The 14,529-nt window shown below is 33.5% G+C and overlaps 1 long non-coding RNA gene across 1 annotated transcript in view; it reads left to right on the top strand.

The window, feature by feature from the left end:
• LOC140509511 (uncharacterized) overlaps window positions 1-14,210 on the top strand; it is a 138,364-nt gene extending 124,154 nt beyond the window's left edge. The window contains exons 4-5 of the long non-coding RNA XR_011968793.1: window positions 13,898-14,018; window positions 14,146-14,210. This is a non-coding gene — a long non-coding RNA (uncharacterized lncRNA). The remainder of the gene's footprint in view (window positions 1-13,897; window positions 14,019-14,145) is intronic.
• Window positions 14,211-14,529: the final 319 nt, after the last annotated feature.

Raw genomic sequence — 14,529 nt, forward strand, 5'->3', positions numbered from 1 at the left:
AAAAGAAAGCAACATTTGAGGGGTCAACAACCTACTTTAATCAATCACATAAATCATTTATTTAGTTCAGGGAAACAAGTCAGCACCCTGAACTTCAGAGGAAATGTAGAGAAATAAAAACTAACAGACAGAGCTTCCAACTATCTGACCATAAGCAATACATATATCACAGATCAAAAGATAGATCCGACTGTCTGACCACACATGCATAGTTACCGCAGAGAGAAGCACCAATATATGGGTTTTCAAAGCCAGGGAGATCCTTAACAGTTACCCAGAGTCTTATCTGGTCAGTGAGTAAGTCCCAAAACCAAAGCTCACCTCAGAGTATATATACACTTTTCAGAGCCAGAGGGCATCACAACCCTTGAGAATCAGTGCCTTATTAGAAATTAACCAAATATGTGAGTCTTCCTACAAAACAAATTTCTCCTAATCAAACTTCCCTAATGGACAGACTCATTAAAAAATGGGGAAGACCTTTAACTCTCATAATTAACATTACAAATATACATTCCATTTTATGGTCCTGAATGTTCCACTAGTTTACAAGTTTCCCCCTGTGTGAGTTAAACTTGTGATTTTAGGGTGGAGCCAAAGTGGTCCAGTAAAAAAGTGGGGACTTCCATGAGCTCTACCCCAAAGCCCTACAAATACCTGCAAAAATGATGTTGTTGCCTTTCAAATAACAAGGTGAAAGAAGAATGTCTGTCTTGCCTTGTCCAGCCTCAGTCACAGGGTGGTAGGGGTGGCAGTGTTGGGAGATGGAGCAGCAGCAGTAGCAGTGGCAGAGGCTCGTTCTGGAGATCTGGGCCAACAGATGGTGGGGGATCAAGTGGCTGACACAAAAAACCTGAAGCCTGGGACAATACACCATCCCACTCCCACACCCACTGGAAGCAGATTCCTACTTTGACAGAGTTAGAAAGTCAAATGTTTGACTGAAAAGATGAGGATACATCATAAAAGAACTCAGATTCTTAATCTTACTTTGTTGACAAGGAGATCAGGGCATACAACCAAAGGAAGACAGCAGAGGCATTACATTAAAGCCTACTTTAAAGCCTCTAAGAGGAATATGAATTGGTCGCAGGTCATGGGTGAGCTCAAAAAGGTTTTCTAAAAACAAATAAAAGGAGAAGAGAAAAATTTGGGAAGAGAAATGAGACTGGTATGACAAATTAATGAAAAACAAGTCATAAGTTTGCTAAAGGAGATCCCAAAAATACTGAAGAAAACAACACCCTAAAAAATACATTAACCCAAATGGCAAAAGTTGTCCAAAAGCCAATAAGAAGAAGAATGCCTTAAAAAGCAGAATAAGAAAAATGGAAAAGGAGGTCCAAAAGCTCAGTGAAGAAAATGATTTATTCAAAATTAGAATGGAGCAAATAAAAACTAATGACTTTATGAGAAATCAAGAAATTATGAAACAGAACCAAAATAACTTAAAAATAGAAGATATTGTGAAATATCTCATGGGAAAAACCACTGGCCTGGAAAATAGATCCAGGAGAGATAATTTTAAAATTATTGGACTGCCTGAAAGCCATGATCATAAAAAGAATCGAGACATTATCTTTCAAGAAATAATCTAGGAAAACTGCCCTTATATCCTAGAACCAGATGGTAAAATAGAAATGGAAAGAATTCACCAATAACCTCTAGAAAGAGATGCTAAAAGGAAAACTCCTAGAAATATTGTAGCCAAATTACAGAGTTTCCAAGTCAAACAGAAAGTATTGCAAGGAGACAGAAAAAAATAGTGCAAGTATTGTGAAAATACAATCAAGATAACACAAGATCTACCAGCTTCTACACTAAAGGATCAAAGGGCTTAGAATATGTTGTTCTGGAAGTTAGAGGAGCTAGGATTAAAAGCAAGAATCAGCTACCCAACAAAACTGAGTATAATCATTCAGTGGAAAAATTTATATTCAATGAATAGAAGAATTTCAAGTATTGTTGATAAAATGACCAGAGCTGAACAGAAAAATTGACTTTCAAATACAAAAATCAAAAGGAGCATGAAAAGGTAAACAGAAAGAGAAATCATCAGATACTTATTAAAGTTGAACCATTTACATTCTACATGGAAAGATGATATTTGAAACTCATGAGAACTTTCTCAGTATTAGGGTAGTTGGATGAAATAGATTAGATAGATAGATAGATAGATAGATAGATAGATAGATAGATAGATAGATAGACAGACAGACAGACAGATAGATAGACAGACAGACAGACAGACAGAGAGAGAGAGAGAGAGAGATAGATAGATAGATAGATAGATAGATAGATAGATAGATAGATAAATAGAGAGATAGATATAGACATGGATATGGATATAGATAGAGGGCACAGGAAGAGTTGAATATGAATGAATGACATATAAAAAATTAAGGAATTAGAGAAGAATATATTGGGAGAAAGAGAAAGGGAAAGATAGAATGGGGTAAATCATCTCACATAAAGAAGCAAGAAAAAGGCTTCACAATGGAGAGGAAGTGGGGGTCATGAAAAGGAATGAGTGAACCTTACTTTCATTGAATTTGGCTTAAGGAGGGAATAAGATATACACTCAATTGGGTACCTTAGCCTATAGGAAAAGAGGGGATAAAGGGTTAAGAGAGAGGATGACAGAAAGGAAGGAACATTGGGGGAGGGGGTAGTCAGAAGTAAACACTTTAGAAAAGGGACAGGGTCAAAAGAGAAAATCAAATAATTGGGAGGTGGGATAAGATGGAGGAAAATATAGTTAATCTTTCACAAAATGACTATTATGGAAGTATTTTACATAACTATACATGTATAACCTCCATTGAATTACTTGCCTTCTCGGGAGGGGGGGAGGGAAGGGAGGAGGTAGTGAGTTTGCAACTCAATGTTTTAATAACAAATGTTAAAAAATTGTTTTTAACGTTCAACTGGAAAGTGAGATATACAGGCAATGTGGTATAGAAATCTATCTTGCCCTTCAAGAAAGTAAAAGGGAAGGGGATAAGGGGGGGATGATAAAAAGAATGACAGATTGGGGGAAGGGCCAATCAGAATGCATGCCATCTGCGGGTGGGGGAAAGGAAAAGCTGGGGAGAAAATTTGGAACTTAAAATCTTGTGGAAATGAATGATTAAAACTAAAAATTAAAAAAAAATGAATTTAAATGTTAAAAAAGTAAACTTGTGCTTTCATTAATATATACTTAGGGAGGTTCAAAATGGCAAAAGTTCCATACAAGAAAATATGGAAATTTCAAAAATAGTAAAACAAGTAAGCTTTGTTAAGAGGAGTTACTTCCAAAGTGAAGGAGATTCACCATGAATGATGGAATGATCTTCTTGGCCCCAATGTGAAAGTAGGTACCATGCTGGGGTCTTAATCTGAAACTGCGTACTCTTCTGGGGACTCTCATAGACCTAGAATGCCTTCTGGGGCTGTGGAAGGCATAGGGCACCTTATTCCAAACCAGTGAAATCCAGTGGGTTTCTACAGGAGTTTGCCATGGCTAGATCTTGAGGAAAGGAAATATGGAGCCTTGATCTGGAAACCGGCAATGATTCATGCTCAGGGTGAGGATAAAATACTGCCATTCTACCGGCTTTACTTTGACAAGGTAACTCAGCTTCCCTGGGGTGCTGAGGGAGAACTTATTTGGGTTTCTCCTTTTAGCAGGTCAAGGAGGATATTCTATCTATCCTTACAGTGCCAAATACAATGTAACATTTGCTCCCTGATCTGGTGGTTCTAGAGAAATTTCTAAGTCCCCTAAAATCATTTGGCACAATATGAATGAGAAAATGCTGGGTGGTACACTAGATAGAGAGCCAGTCCTGGAGTCAGGAAGACTCATCTTCCTGAGTTCAAATCTGGCCTCAGACTCTTACTTGCTGTGTCACCTTGGGAAAGTCACTTAACCCTGGTTGTCTTAGTTTCCTCATTTGTTGAATGATCTGGAGGAGGAAATAATAAACAACTCCAACATTTTTGCCAAGAAACCCCAAATGAGGCTATGAAAAGTTGGGCATGACTGAAATGACTGGACAACCACAAGAACAACACAAACAAGAAAATAGTAGCTATGAATTTAAACAAAGTATTGCCACTTCAACTCGTGGCCATGGAAATTACATGATTTACGAAATCACTTAATGCATTGTAAAATATTAGATAGTATTAAAACAGTCTTTTTTCCAACAAAAAAAAAAAAAGGTGTTCAAGGAAAGTTTGTGGAATATGAAAGAAAAACCAATGCCAAACCAGTGATTAAAAGTACCAGATTAGATAATGAAGTAGAGAAAACTGTATGCTTCCAACAAACAAATGAAGTATCTACCAACTCTATGCAAATTACTGTTGCAAGTTCTGTGAGGGATAGAAGTTCATATGCTCACTATTCATCTATTCCCTGTCAGGAGTTAAGGACATGAACTTCAATAATTATAATCCAATGTGATAAGCACCATGAGAGGTACAGAGTATTACAGTAATTTAGAGGAAAAAAGGAAAAGATAACTACCAATGAAAAAAAAAATAATAAAGGAATTGTGGAGGTAGTGATTTGAAAGATAAGTAGCATTTACAAAGGCAGAAATGAGGATTGATTCTTGGCAAAGGGATAACATGTACAAGAAAACAGAAGTGGATACATCTAGTAGCCCAGTTTGATGAGAGTTTAAAATAGTTGTGAAAGCATAGTGAGAAAACCATCTGGAGAGGAAGATTGGGGACAGGTAATGGAATTCCATGAACAGCTTGAATGTGTTGAAAGAACAGAGGAGCAAATTAGGAGATGAGATGAAAGTGATCCAGAGAATTCTCAAGTCCCCCAAAGTCATCTTGTCCATCCATCTGTCTCTAAGGAAAAGTCGTCCCTAAATTGTTCTTGGTTCAATTGAGATATCAGACTGACAAATCCATTGAGCATGGCAGAATATGCTTAATTTTTTTTTTCCATTCTGTCATTTAAAAAAGACTAGAGGTTTCATCTAGATTTCTTTGTTAGTATATGAAGAATTGGAGCAGATGCTAGCAGAATACTGACCAGATCCCAAATAGCTAAAAAGGGTGAAACTCAGAAATGAATTTTTAGATTGTGTGTGAAAAGCAGTAAGAATGGGAACAAGGGGATGCTTATCGAATTGGCAAGTGAAAGAATCCAAACTAATTATCTATCAAACTGGGAAGCACTAGATTCAAAGCTGCAGAGAATTTTTCCTTTTTGTTTTCTTTTGTTTTTCTATCTGACCTGCAAATTCATTCTTATATACAGTTATTAGGAAATTCCCACTAACAATGAAGTTTTTATATCCGTTCTGTCATTTGTAGTTTTAGAAGGTTAACTGGGACACTGAGGAGTTAGGCCAGTTGCCCAGGATCACGCAATCAGTACATATTAGAAAGGGTATTTGTACTCAGGTCTTCTTGATTCTGATACCAGCTTTCTATTCAATAATAAATATTAACTCACAGAGGATCAGAAAACCCAGTAGTTATCAAATAGGAAATCACATGGTTTTGTGGCAAACACAGGGACTGAGTCCAGACAGATTCTTCTACTGGATCTATATATGAACTGTTTCAGTTTTTCATTTCTATATTTCTAATTATAATATTAACACTAGAAGTAGCTCTTGTATTACTTTCTATCAAGAAGTCAACAAGCATACATTCAGTACCTACTATATGCTAGGTATTGTGCTCCAGCTGAGAATTCAAATTCAAACAATAAAAATTCAAAAACAAAAAAAAATTCAAATTCAAACAACATCTCAATCAAAGTACATTCTAGAAGATAACACACATGGATATACATACGTGTGTATAAAAATTAAAAGTACTGTATAACTATAAAATAAATATGGAGCAGATAAATAAAAGGTAGTTAGAGAGAAAGAACATTTGATGGGACTGGGAAAGGCTTCAAGTGGAAGGTGATGACTGAATTCACCCTTTAGGATGGAATAGAGAAAGTTTCTATAATTCTATTTTATTCCATTAAATAAGTAGAATTGAGTCAAAAGATACCCCTTGCCTCTCTTCCTCTCATCAATCTTTGGGAAATTATAGCCCAATAAAATATTTTATAGGGGCATTCAACCTATTATTTTAAAGTACAATTTAAAAAGCTTTAAAATAGTATTAAATAATTACAACGCGTATCTAAAAGATATAGTTTTTCTATCTCCAATACCTAACAGAGTGACTTGCATATAAAAGGTGCTAAATAAATATTTATCATGTTGTTTAGACTGACGTTTTCAGCAGTAACTATGTTGTAATAGATCTATAATTTAGCATGATCGGAAGAACTGTTATAGAAATGGATTTGGCTAGACTCCACAACTTAAGAGTGACAGTGTGACTGGTTCAAAAGTTAAAAATAAATTGCTCACCATAGATATATATGCAGCCCAGATCTTCACCAGCATTGGTCACTTGTTGACTAAGTGAATTATAATGATTCCGATGAAACCACCACTCTTTTCTTTTTGAGAACCATCTTATTATAAAGGCAACTGATTTGATATTATACCTTTTGGGATCAGAACCGAAGTATCCTCTCCTTTTATTTCCATCTTGTACACTATGAGGTAAGATCTTCATTCACTTTAAGCAAGCCCCTTTCAGAGGCTGTCATAACTCTCTTAGTCTTTAAAGATACATTTGGCAGGTCAAGAACTTTAGAAATTAGCAGGATCTCATAATATATTGAGAACTGAAAAGGACCTCAAAAACCACCTAACCCATGCCCTTCTTTGAGATAAAAAAACTGAGGCCCAAAGAAGCTAAGTTACTTACTTATCCAATGTAATACCCATATTATGTGGAATGAAAAATTGAGTATTCCTCTTTGAATGCATCCCTTACTATGAAGAAGATTCATAGCCATTTTAAGTTATAATTCAGGAATTTAGCTTATAAAAGTGCAAAGTGGTGTTTCTCTACATTTATTTACAGATTTTAAAAGGCCCAACACTGGTAACTGTGTGATTCTTTGCATGATTCTAACTATTCTTTCTTGACAAGTAAGATGAATTCCATATATAAGAGGTTCTGAGTTCATTTAAAAATAACAATATCAGGATCAATCAGATCAAGAAACATTTATTAATTGCTTCCTTAGTGTCAGATATTGGTGATACAAAAACAAAAATGAAATAGACTCTGATCTCCAGGAGCTTAGATTTTTCTTTTGTCTGGGAGGAGCTACTTATGTAGCTGGGGAGGCATGGCTTTTCCCAAAATTGTCCTTTTGCTTGCATAGCTTGAAGTATTTTTAACAGTTCAATTTACAAGCTAAAATTGCCACATATAATGACAAAAAAATTTCTTTCAGAGATTGCACAAAATGTTTGCACCCCTTTACTCTTGTAGCACAAAGCTTATATGGAATAAAACAAAAACACCTCTCTATAAGTATATATATATATATATATATATATATAGCAGGACTGGTCAGGTTATATAGTTGTAATGCAGTTTCTTAGCATGATTTGGATTACTTTCACATTTGAGTATTTTATAGGAATAGGACTGTTTTTGATGAGTAATTCTTTGAAGATACATGTGAGACAAGTTTCTTTACTGCTATCAGATAATCAGCTGTATTTAATAAAGGTTTAGGCCACTGTCAATGAAGTGCATTGACTCCATATGAATTAGATTTGTGAAACCTTAAATTTTTTCCCTTTTCCCATGGAAAAGTTCTTGACAGTGATGGTGTGTAATTTATCCACTAACTCTAATGTTTTTATCACTTTATTATTTACAACCTCATGTAAAATCACTGAGAATTGACTAACCAGAATAGTTTTCAAATTCCAACTCAAAAATATATTGCTACTCCAATAAAGTTACTAGCATATTAAATAGATAAATGGAGGAGGAGGGATTTTTGACAAAGTTAGTGACATGAAAGGCATTTCAAGAACAAGAGAAAACCATAGAGAATTAAGGTAGGAATCAATAAATAGTAATAGTAAGAGAAGACTTATAACAAGATAACTGTAAGAAAAGCATAAATAAAACATACTCCACAAATAAAATAATAGGAAAAAGAAAAAAAAACACACAACAACAAAGGATCTCCAATAAGCAAATGGGTCAATAGGCAGTTTACTTATCCTGCCATCCATAATCTTTTCAAATTTTAAATTCTTATTTTAACACTTTCTCTTCCATCCAGAGATGTGGGAATGGAAAAGTTCAGCATGCCAGACTGGGACTGTGGCAGAAAGAAGCCATCAGGGTACCAGATTTGTCATCCCACCTAAACTTAATGCCTCAGGCTCAGTGATCACAATCCTGAACCTTATCTTTATATAGATGTCCTAGACCCAGTCTACTGCAGGGAGCAAGGTCAAGAGGATATCATCTGTTAGGCTTCCTGGCTACCTTACCTCAGAATAGTGATTGACAACTCTGTTTGGCAATTTTTAGCATTCCATCCTCATCTTAGGTCCTGCAGGGTGAGAACAAAGTGACAGGAGTTTAAGTAATTGTAAAGACAAGTGAAGTGAGAAATAAGTAGAAGAAACTATTTGTAGTGGCAAAGAAGTGGAAATGGCTAGCAATTGGGAAATTGCTAGACAAATAATTGCATATGAATATAATAGGATACTGCTGTCTATTAAGAAAATACAAAAGGGGTAGCTTCAGATAAACCTGGGAAGGCTCCTATGAACTGATAGAGAGTAAAATGAATAGGAGAAGGAGGACAATTTATACAACAAACAACATCTCAAAGACTGACAACTCAAGAACCTTGATCAAGGCAAATACCAATAACCTCTCTAAAGAATTGATGGCAAAATATGCTACATACCTACTTGCACAAAAGGATTAGTCTCAAGATTCACAATAAAACGCACAAAAACCCCACATGTGTGTATGTATGCATATGTGTACATATATATATGTGTACATGTATGTATGCAAAAGCAAAATTTAGGTAGAAATTTGATTTCCTGTACTTTGTATATTTGTATATTTAATAGAGAAGATGTGAGATAGTTTATTTTCATTAATTGAAAAGAAAAAGGAAATAGGGTCAAAATTTTAACATCAAAGAGTCTGCAGAAATGAACAAGTAGAAAACCACCAATGCATTAAAGGTACACTAGAAATTTAGAAAATCCACACTGCTTACAAACAAAATTATAGAATTAAACAATAAAAAAATTAAGGAAGAATAAAAGAATGACATTAAATTTCTTAAAGAAAATATTGGAGGGAGAATAAATAGCCAGAGCAAAATGTAGAAAAAATATTCAAGTAAAGGATATCCTGAAAAATAGAATGGAATCAACAGAACTGACGAAAGCAACAACACAATAAGAAATATTAGAAAACAGAACATCACAATTAGAATATATTAGGTAGCTATTAGAAAAAAATGAGTGAATAGATAAGTGATTGAAGGAACAACAAAATATTTAGACTGGAATTTGAGAGCAAAGATCTCATGGCCTTTGGAGTGTGATGGTAAAGTGGATTATGATATACATTATTTAATATTATTTCTTATGATAAAATTATATCTATTATTGATCTTGAATTATTTGACTGGGCAAAGATCTTAGGTGGTTAGGACTATTTTCTCCCCAGGTATTCAGTAGTTTGGTTGCTTAGGAGGTCAGGGTTACAATTCCTAGAGAACTCATCTACACCAAAATTGATTACCTGGGTGATGGCTATGGGACATAGGATGGAAAAATAGATTTGGGGGACATTAGTAATTCCTTAGTTAAGGGCCTCAAGTACAAGGCTTATCATCTTCAAGAAGTGGTGCTTGAGGTGGTGGTAGAAAAATGACTTGATTGACACATACTTTCTCTAATTTCTCTTAATGAGCCTTTATACTTTGACTACGCTAACTTACCTTCCATGTGATTTGCGGGTGGTCATTAGTTTATGGAGAAGTCTGTATATGGCTAGTGTCCTTTCCATTGTACTTGTTACTTTTGATAATTATTACAAGAACTGTACTAGGGGAAATATGACCTGGAGATATAGACAAGAAGAGTTAATTTAAATAAACTTCACTAGGCTCCCCAAAACCATGACACATACCTTATCCACCACTAATAATTCACCCTATAATCACAACAACAATCCCTGCATACTCTATTTTTAGAAATTACAAAAGAAAATTAATCTGAAATATTGACACTAGAGGACAAAATAAAAGTAGAATTCACTGATCACAAAATAAAAGAATCTCTAAATTGAGGATAACTAGAGATATGGTAGCCCAATTCTTGAGTATCTAGATCAAAAAAGGAAATAGTAGCAAAAAATATAAAATAAAAATAAATAGGAGTACAAGAACTATTTTAGGAACAAGATAAAATGATGCATCAAATATAATATACTCACCAAAAGGCAAAATAAGATAATTTACAGTCAAAAACAAGAAAAAACTGATAAATAGAAGGATTTATGGAAGGATTTTACATGTGTCTATATGTATGTATACACACATGAACACATATTTCTGTCTAATGGAAGAAAAAATTTTAATAAATTTACATAATTTTATTATGTATTTAAAAGGAATAGCAAGTTGTACACAATAGATTTGCAATTTTACATGCAATCATCTTTTTATTATATTATGTTATAGAAATGTTTGTTTTATTTGATGAATTAAAATTTAAATTAGCAAGAGTTTTTTTAAAGTAAAATAACCTATAAAGTAAAATAGCTACAAGACAAAAAGAACCTTAAATATCTTATTCTTTTCAAAAATTCCGATTAAAAAACCTAAATTGAATATAGAAGAAAAGGAAAACCAATAAAAATAACTAAATGGGAGCCAACTGAACAGCTTTGATGATATTCAAATGTTTATTTCCTACGAATTTTCTTTACAAATTTTTACCAGTTACAGAGGTCAAAAAGATCTATCTGTATGTTTATATAGAATTCTGTTTGTATGTGTGTGTTTATATAGATATATATTATATATATATTACATATATACATATATTTGCACATACTCATACACACACGGACTACTGTATAGGTGCAATTTGTATACATTAAATACATATATGTATTTATATATGCATAAACATGTGTATATACATGTATATGTCTGTGGACATAAACAAAATTGAAAGGAATATTCTAGTAAAAAGAAGGGAAAGTACTTTTTTATAATTAGACTAAAGAAAAAAGTATACTATTGAGTTGAAGGCAGAGTTTAAAGGAGTAGGAATCTCACACATGTCACTCTATCTGAGGTTGTCAAGTGAATATTTAAGTGGAGGAGGTCTAATGTAGAAACGCAATAATAAGAGAACTAGGGAACTTGTAGAAGGTAGAAGAGAGAGAAGAGATTTTAATGGCAAGAATTGGAGCTAAGGAGGGAATACAGACCTCAGACAAAGAAGGCTGACCAAAAAGAGAAAGATCACTAATCTAAGTGAGGCCTCGGTGAAGAGGGAAAGGTAGAAGGTGGGCTTCATATAGTTCCAGATATGGATGACTAGTATTGATTTCATAACTTATCTTTTCCCACTTTCTTTCTCCTTATATCGAGAATGTGGCAGAAGAAACATGGCAATATTATATACTAAACACTGGAAAGTAATTCTAAACATGAATATGAGTGGAATAAACTTACCCATATGATATAGGATAATGAGACTGGATCAGAATGCAAGACTTAGAAATAATTCATTTATAACAAATATACTTAATGATTTGCAGAGAACAAAGATGAATTTAAAAATCAGGTGTAGCAAGCATGGTATTGCAAAAATATATTAAGTCCTATATTAGATATATTGTTTTCAGATTACATCATATATTCACATAGGACCTAAATATGATAAAACACACCATTTAAAAAGAAAAGATTGGAAGAAAAATTTCACAACAAAAGTGAAATAATTCACAATTAGACAAAGGGTAGTTGTGATCACAAAAGGTAAAATATGCAGTTTTGATTTCATAATATTGGGAAAGCACTTGCATTAACAAGAGCAAGATATCCAAAATTAGAAGAGAAGTTGTGAATTTGGAAAACAACAGCAAAGAGATTTCATAAATATTTGATATTTAAATTTATTTAGGTAACCAATAGATAGATAGGTCTATTTTCTAATAAGTAAGAACTTAATGGATACACACAATTTTCAAAAGGAAGAATGTGAAGGAAAACATCATTTCATTTTCATTTTGGAGGCAGCTTAGTAGTATGCAAATAATATTGTAGTAAAATGAGGTCATTGCTCTAAGGTGCCTTCCTGCATCAAATCTATGAACTCAGTTTTCAAATTGTAACTATCATATTGTCAAAAAAAAAAAAGGTAAATATGGGAGTGGCTCTTTGAATATTGGTGCAGGAATATACTACTATTGCCACTGGTAGTGTATCTAAAAACATGGAGAAATATTTTGGAATAAAGTGAAGTCAATAAACTATACATAACTGTTGTTGCAACAATAGCACTGCTGCATTCATGGTAATACCAAAGACATGAAAAAGGAAAATTCACACATACGTAAGCACACATACACACACATACATGTGATCATGCAAAAATATATATTTAAATTTTGTATATAGCAAATACACATATAAATATGTGTACACACACACACATATATATGCACATGCACATACACATAACTATATTTAACTAATATCTTTTGTAGAAGAAAAGAATTAGGAAAAAAATAGATTCTTACTGATTGTAAAGTGGATACATAAACTGTTTTTGTGTTTGTCTAATTTGCTAATATTATAGTGCCTTAAAAGAATGACTGTTATGAATTCAGGTAAATTTGTGTGTACTGATGCAGAGACAAAGAAGAACCAGTCTATCAAGCTATGTAAAAAAACTTAATATTGTAAAGCATAATAGAATTGAAATAGTTCAGAATTCTTATCAATGCAGTATCTGATTATGATTTCAGAGGACTTAATATATAGGACAATAATATAAAAGTCAATTAAAAGGGGTTTTTGCCTTTTAACTGCCCTATAAGAGGGGAAGATTGTTTTTCTCCCATGTATGATTCAGGGCTCCCATGTATGATGCAAAGAAGGTAGTGTCCTCTGTAAACCTTTAAAACATTAGGTAATTCTGAACAGTAGTAGAAGTAAAAATAGTGGTACTACTAGTATTTTATCATATTTTCAATCATTTTTTAGTCATATTTGACTCTTGAGGACACCATTTAGAGTTTGATGCTTCCTTCTCCAGCTCATTTTACAGATGAGAAAACTGATGCAAACAGGTTTAGGTGATTTTCACAGGGTCACAAAGTTAGTTAAGCATCTGATGCCAAATTTGAAGTCAGGAAGATGTGTCTTCCTGACTCCAGAGAGAGCACATCTATCTACCCTAGTGTACCATATTACTTTCTAATAAATGGACACTATTTTTTGTAAAGCAAGCATAAACCTTAATATTAAAAGGTAATACTGAAGAAGCTTTTCATCATCGTCACTGCTGCCGCTACTCTTGTCATTTTATTCATTCATTCATTTTTTAAACTGTTCTTGAATTTCCCAAAGTCCACAGTTTAAAATAACAAGGACCAAAATGTTCTTTCTTTGGCATTCATTCAAATGTATCATATGCATGAATTATTCTTTAGGAGGTTTCCTGAGTATATATTTTTTCACATAGTAGGTGAGACGTCTATTTCAGCACCTTGAGGTATAGGAAATCCCTCTAGCCTTGGAACAAGACAATCAATAGAGAATTATCTCATTCATCTCACTTTTGAGAGAGTACATTTGTGTCTGTGGAGCTTGGATAAGAGAACCACGATGACTATTAATAATCCAACTCCTACAGACTAATGGGGAAAAACAGGGATATTTCCGGTTTGTTTTTGAAAGTCATAAGAAGATGTTTTTTTTTTTTTTTTCTGTCAGGTTAGATTATGATGAAAACTCACCTGTGTGGCTTCTGTATGTACCATACTGACAGAGAGCAATAATCAGATATAATGACAGTCTTCACAGAAATCTGGAGACAGAAAAGAATCATAAAAAGGTGACATGATCTATCTATCTATCTATCTATCTATCTATCTATCTATCTATCTATCTATATCTATATATATATATATATATCAAAGAAATATTCATGGCAAGCAGAATCTCATTTCCTTAAATTTCAGAGAAGCCCCCTCAATCAACTGAAAACCTTTCATAAGTCAAGTTGGAGTCACACAGGTAATGGCACGGATGATTACTTTGATGTCTAAGGATAGAAAGGCTAATGAAAATATTATCTACTCATAAAAAAGGATGGGGAGTATTATCCCATTCTCAGTAATATTCCAGGATTGCTGAAACAGTATTTTATTTCTTTATGGAATTTTATTACCCCCTTCCCATTTTCCCTCATAAAGTCAATTATTTTATCAGGAAGAAAGTTGATTATTCCAATAACACCTTGCCTAGGGGGTAGAAATAACTTATGTAGCATTTAGACTCTCCCAAACCAAGTATTGATTATGTTTCTGCAAAGTCTTTATTTATATGGTAAATACAAACATTTA

This window comes from Notamacropus eugenii, chromosome 6 (genome assembly GCF_028372415.1).
Source record: "Notamacropus eugenii isolate mMacEug1 chromosome 6, mMacEug1.pri_v2, whole genome shotgun sequence".
Classification (NCBI taxonomy): Eukaryota; Metazoa; Chordata; class Mammalia; order Diprotodontia; family Macropodidae; genus Notamacropus; species Notamacropus eugenii.